This window comes from Elaeis guineensis, chromosome 1 (assembly GCF_000442705.2).
Source record: "Elaeis guineensis isolate ETL-2024a chromosome 1, EG11, whole genome shotgun sequence".
NCBI classification, from domain to species: Eukaryota; Viridiplantae; Streptophyta; class Magnoliopsida; order Arecales; family Arecaceae; genus Elaeis; species Elaeis guineensis.
Genome location: NC_025993.2, coordinates 49,168,080 through 49,175,218, shown reverse-complemented (window position 1 = coordinate 49,175,218; position 7,139 = coordinate 49,168,080).

Here is a 7,139-nt window from a genome sequence, read left to right as displayed (position 1 = left end):
TCTTAAATACTTTAGGATGGTTTTAATAACCTTCCAGTGATTCTCTCCTGGATCAGATTGGTATCTACTCACTACCCCTAGTGAGTATGCCACATCTGGTTGTGTACATGTCATGGCGTACATGATAGATTCCACTGCCGAAGCATATGGAATTCTACCCATACGCTCTCTCTCTTGAGGTGTTGTCGGACAATCCCTCTTCGAGAGAAAAATTTTATGGCCTATCGGTAGATAGCCTTTCTTAGAATTCTCTATACTGAACCTCTTCAGCATAGTATCAATGTACGTGGACTGGGATAAGCCAAGCAGCCTTTTAGATCTATCCCTATAGATCCTCATCCCTAGAATGTAGGAAGCTTCTCCCAGATCCTTCATGGAGAATTGTGACGACAGTCAAATCTTTATTCCCTGTAATGCAAGGACATCATTCCCGATTAAGAGAATGTCATCCACATACAAAACAAGAAATACCACAACTAGACCATTAGCCCACTTATAAATGCAGGGCTCTTCTCCATTCTTAACAAAATCATACATTTTGATCGTCTTATCAAAACGTATGTTCCAACTCCGGGATGCCTGCTTAAGTCTATATATGGACCTCTGTAGCCTGCACACCTTAGACTCATCTATGGATGTGAATCCTTCAAGTTGTATCATATACACCTCTTCGTCTTGCTTTCCATTTAGGATAGCTGTTTTCATATCCATCTGCCAGATTTCATAGTCCAGATGGGCAGCTATCGCAACCATAATCCGAATGGATTTAAGCATTGCCACAGAAGAAAATATCTCGTCATAGTCTATACCATAACGTTGACGATATCCCTTGGCAACCAGATGGGCTTTATAGGTTTCTACCTTTCCGTCTGCACCCCTCTTCCTCTTGAAGACCCACTTACACCCTATGGGTTTTACTCCTTCGGGTGGGTCAACCAATGTCCACACATTGTTGACCTTCATGGACTCCATTTCGGATTTCATGGCATCTAGCTATTTCTCAGAGTCAGATCTCTACATTATATCCATGTAGGTGATCGGATCCTCATCATTTTCGTCAAATTCGACAGGATCGCCATCCCGGACCAAGAAACCATAGTATCTGTCTGGTTGACGTGGTACTCTACCAAACTGCCTTAAAGGTGTAGGAACAATGGGCTCCGGATCTGATCTAATCAAATTCGGTTCAGGTTTAGCTACTTGTGTCAATTTTTTCACCTGTCGAACTTCCTCAAGTTTGACCTTAGAGGCAATAGTCCCTTCACCAAGGAACTTCTTTTCTAAAAAGATTGTCTTAAGGCTGACAAACACCTTTTGCTCATCAGCTAGGTAGAAATAATATCCTTTGGTCTCTTTTGGGTATCCTATGAAATTACACTTATCAGACCTAGGTCCAAGCTTATCCGTAATTAAATGTTTAACATAATCCAGACACCCCCAAACCCTTAGGTGCGAGAGTACTGGCTTACGTCCTATCCATATCTCATATGGAGTTTTGGTTACAGACTTACTCGGAACCTTATTTAGAAGGTAACAAGCCGATTCGAGTGCATATCCCCAGAGGGAGATCGGTAGATCAGCAAACCCCATCATGGATCGAACCATGTCCAATAAGGTCCGATTCCTCTTTTCAGACACACCATTATGCTGTGGTGTTCCAGGAGGTGTCCACTGAGAGAGAATCCCATTCTTTCCAAGATATGTCAGAAAATCATTGGAAAGGTATTCACCTCCTCGATCAGATCGAAGAGTTTTAATACACTTCCCAGTATATTTTTCTACCTCATTTCAAAATAGTTTGAATATTTTAAATGACTCCGACTTATACTTCATTAAGTAGACATATCCATATCTTGATAGGTCATCTGTGAAGGTTATGAAGTAGAAATATCCACCTCTTGCACTTGAGCTCATGGGTCCACATACATCAGAATGTACCAGACCTAAGAGTTCACTGGCTCGCTCATCTTTTCCAGTAAAAGGTGACTTGATCATCTTTCCAAGAAGACAGGACTCATAGGTTGGAAGTGATTCACAATCACCTACTTCAAGAATTCCTTCTTGAGCCAACCTGTTTATCCTGCTCTTATTGATATGACCTAGCCTACAGTGCCAAAAATAGACTTCTAACACATTATCTATTCTAGGGCATTTACCGGAGGTTTGAACTACATTAACAGGCTGTGATAGTAAGTAAATTTTATTATTTAGTTGTCCAACAAACATTGTAACATCATTCAAAATAATATTGCAAATATTTTCTTTTCTTAAAAATTTATAACCGTACATGACCAAAAGGCCTTCAGAAATAATATTTAATAAAAAACTTAGACAATAGTGATATTCACTTAGAATTATATTACGAGAATTGATTACAAGGTTCATGATTCCTAAAGCTAGAACTGAAACTTTGCTTCCATCTCCAACGTTCAGGAATCTCTCGCCGTCATCAAATCTCCTACTGACCTGCAGACCCTGCATCGAATTGCAAATATGATAAGGGCTTCCGGTATCCAATACCCAGGCAGTAGTATCACATATGAAAAAGTTGCAAGGTGTTATCATATAATTACCTTGCTTCTTCTTTGGCCTGTTTGGGTCCAAGGAGGCAATGTATAGAGGACAGTTTCTCTTCCAATGCCCCTGCTTCTTGCAAAAGAAGCACTCTGCCTGGCTCTGGTCGGGCTTGCACTTCTTGGTCTGACCTTGTGCAGACATCCCAGCATGCGGCTGCACCTTCTTATTCTTCTTCTTCTTGCTCTTCTTCCCTTTCTTAAAGGGTCGACGACCAGAAGAAGACCCTCCCACAACATTCACTGACTCCTTATGGAGCTGGTGGTCCTTCTCAAAGTTCTACAGTAACCCCAACAAGTCGTGGTAGTTCACTGCAGGCTTTATCATTCAAAAATAAGTAAGAAAGGGAAGGAAGGACTTGGGCAAAGAATTAAGGATCGCTTCCTTACCGAGCTGCACGTGCAGGGGAAAGCCCAGTTTACTTAGGCGCTTAATCATTTCGATCATGTACAGTACATGATCAGTGACTGAGGCCCCATCTCTCATTCGAGCATTGAAAATGGCACAACTAGTTTTGTGCCTTTCAATGTCGTCAGGCGTGCCAAAGGAGTCACTCAATATTTGAAGCATCTCCTGTGGCTGGGCATTCTCAAACCTGTGGCTAAACTCATCATTCATTGCCGCTAGCATTATGCATCGAATGGTGGTGCGATCATTGAGCCACTTCTGATAAGTGTCTCGGACCATCTCTCTAGCATTTGGGGCTGGCTCTTCGGGTGCCGGATCCGTTACTACATAAAGGATCCGCTCATGCTCAAGGATGATTTTTAATTTTCGATACTAGCTATCGAAATTAGGTCCCATGAGCTTGTCATTATCTAATAATGACCGGAGCGACAGGATAGTGGCCATAGCTGCATAAAGGAAAACCAGACCTCTATTAGTATATAAATTATTAATACTAAAGACTTGAACTTTAGTCTAAAGTTTGTCCTAATATTTTTATGAACTGGTAGCCTCAACCTCCAATTCGAGGAATTACTTTAATTCCTTAGTGGGTACTAGAATCCATACAGACTACATACGAGCCCAACTTTGGTTGGTCAACCCATGTGCATCTATGAGTAGGTTCATAACCAGTTGTTTCTCTAAACAACTTCTAGTAATCAATTTTGCCGCAGAACCTAATCAGTAGGCTTTGGCCTCCACTGAAAAGATCTGGTTAAGTCCAACCATTAACATGACTTGATTTGGTGAATCAGACTAATAAATGATCAGGCCCAACTTTGGCCGGCCAACCTGTGTTGGGAATAGTGTCTCAAAGCCAATCGTCAGCCTGTTGATGCTTGTGCTCATTTTTGTATATGTACATGAATTATGAATTAATAAAAATTATTTTGATATTTTTTATCACAAAATATTTCATCTTCTAATGAACTCCTATGTTGTGGTGAAGTCCTTAGGACTATTTAGACTCGACAAAGGAGGATTTATCGTTTAGTCCTTAAATCTGTTCGCGATCAAATGATATGTTGTTACCAAGGACGATAATATTTATCAAGCATAGGTCATTATGTGCCATATAGGTTGGTTGTCCTCTTAACCAATGAGTGTGGAGACACTGGTATGGCATACAGGTGAGATGTAAGGGTACATCTGCGCTGAACATGACCGACTCCAGAGCTATTTCTGCTATCAAGATTTGCTCCGATGGAATATGGGTATAAATATCCCTCTGATCTAAGACCGCCACAGTGACTTGCAAGCAACTCACTGCACTTAGGCACTGGACTACCTGAATTTCTAATTCAGTGATGGAAGGCTGCTGGGTGTAGTCAAGTACTTGACTTGTCGGTGCATGTGTCAAGATGGGATTGACAACTCCAATTTAGGAGCTGTGTACAGTCATGTTTCAATTTAGCAAAACCTTGATCAGGGTAGTCTTTGTGAGGAGTCACAGGACTGTTTGAGTTGAGCACGATTCGGATGATCTAATCAGGGTTGACAGTTTAACCCAGAGTCATCCTAAACACAAAGGTCAAAAGGATGAATTATACAGTAACCATATTTACGTAGGTTCTGAGTGTTGTGATTGCGACCATTCAACCTATTTGGTCATCGGGTACCATTGCTAGATGGTCACTTCGATTAGTACAAAAATTGGTTCCTATGCTATCGGCTTAGGTTCGAACCTGCGGGGTCACACACATTAGAGGTTCCTATCTGATCTGATGGCTGATGAAGAGTCCTAATGCTCATAGACTATGAGTCCTACGTGTCTGAGACTCTGTGATCGAGAATCAGGAATCTTTGATCATGAGTCCCACACATTTTGGGTACCGGGGTCAAGAGTCCTACTGGTTTGGGACTCTTCGATCAGGGTTACATATCGATGAATTCTGATGTCCGATTACCCATCAAATTTGGATTCAATTTTTATGAGAGATTTAATTAGTAATTTAATCACTAATTAACTCAATTTAATTGAGTAATTATTTTTGGATCAAGTCCAATTGACTTGGATTCTGTTGGGTTTGACCCGATTAGGTTAAGAGTTGACCTAATCGTCGAGATGGTTTGGTCCCTGATATGATCAGGGGTTGGGCTTAATCAATTCCTAATTTGATTAGGATTTTATTGAGCCTAATTAAGCCTAATTTAGTTGGGTTTAAATTAGTCTTATTGGGCCTAACTTATTTGGTTCAATTAAATTGGTTTAAATAATGAAACCACCTTGACCGATTCTCCCTGCGCCACCTCACTTCCACTGCGCCCATTTGAATTCACGAAAAGGAAGTTCTCATAAATTTTTCCTCATGAAAAGCCCTCCTCACGCCCTACTTTAATGTGCCATATGAGTGGATAAGGATGATTGGAATGAGCAACCAATCTTAGCGCCTTGACCTTATCCTCTTTTAACGCCCCATTTATTACACGAGAAAATATTTCTCATGAAATCACTCACACACAAATTAAGCCACACCCTCCTCTTCTCACACCCTTAGTGGATAAGAATAAAGTGGTTTCCATTTGAATTCAAAATTTGATTTGAATTCAAATGTGCAATTACTCATCTTTATCCTCTCACGTGGATAAGATGTTTGATATTGTTTTAAAAGGAGGAGAAGAGTGGGGCGTGTGCAAGAAAAATTTTGGAAAGAAAATTTGGGCGTGAGGAATCCTTGTGTGCAAGGTGAAGGTCTATATCCTTCCGAGAGAAAAAGAAAGAAAAGAAAGAAAAAGTGTGCACAGGATTTCAGTGAGTTCTTCAGGGTTTCTGCCTGGAGTTCGGGAAGTGAGAAGGTGAGCTACGAGTGTCGTGAGCCCACCAAATTTTAGGGAGATCTTCAACATCCTCTCAAGTATGTTTGCTAATGATCTGGAGCATCCAAAGAATCGACAGACATCGATCGAAGGAGTTCGATCAGCATCAGCCGTCGAAAGGGCTCTACAACGAGCTAGCACTCATGAGGAGTCGAACAGAGGCTAGACATGCTGTGTGGCTGCATCGCGATGATCAGACTCTCCCGACGGAGATCAAATTATGATGATCTACTACCCACACAAAGATATTGTGTTCTGAACACATTACAGTAAAGTGTTTACTGTTCAAATTCGAATTTCAAATTTAAATGTATGCATGCTATATATCATATTTAGATCCTAGTGTAGGATAAATTTATGTTAATTAATTAGATTAATTAATATTTTTTCATTGTAAAATCATAATTTTGAAATGATTTTAAAATTACCATTTTACCCCGGTACTGAATTTCTCCACAACCTGACCACCATCAGAAAGACTCAAACTAAATTATCATATTATGAATGATAATTCTATTAGTCAATAAGCACCAGGCCTTTGGGCCTCCAATGATTATTAAACTAATAGACTCATTATCACTCACTTAATGGAAGGCTATGACTTAGTTATCACTATAACTTAATCATTTTTAGGACCTAATAATTTTTGAGGATTTTATTAAAGGATAGAAGAAAAGAAATTAACCAGCCAATTTTAATCCTCCCACTGACTTCACCAAGTCAGATTAAAAAGGATTTAATTAAAGTCGGCATTAGGAGCACCTAAATCAGTCACACTGATTTACCTAATGACATGGGTGAGCCCTAATCACCAAGTGATCTAATCAAAACCTAACTCATCAGGTTGGCCAAGTAAGTGAGATCAGTGGTGGGGATATGCCATTAACTCATCAGAGATCGAATCAATGCGAGTAGCTCCCACTTAAGAACCACTGGTCAAACTGCCGAACTTACCTTAGACACCAACCGGTTCATTAGTTTTAATTTGATCGACTTAGTAAATAGGGTTCCACCGCGTAGCCATGAATTAAGTCCATCTTGGTCTGGTTAAAGACATGGACCCATTCAACTACAACTATTGGAGTTGAGTCTAGAGTGTCCTTGACCTAATCTAATTCAACTTTTGATTAGATTTGACCAATTACTCTAATTTAGTCAATTTCTTTAAGCTAACCTTTGGTCTAACCTAATTATGGACCTAATCCATCTAACCCATTGATCTACAAGTTTATGCAATTGTCTTAGATCTTAATTCACAATTCTAGACCAACTTGACAACACTTAATTCTTTTAATTAAGTA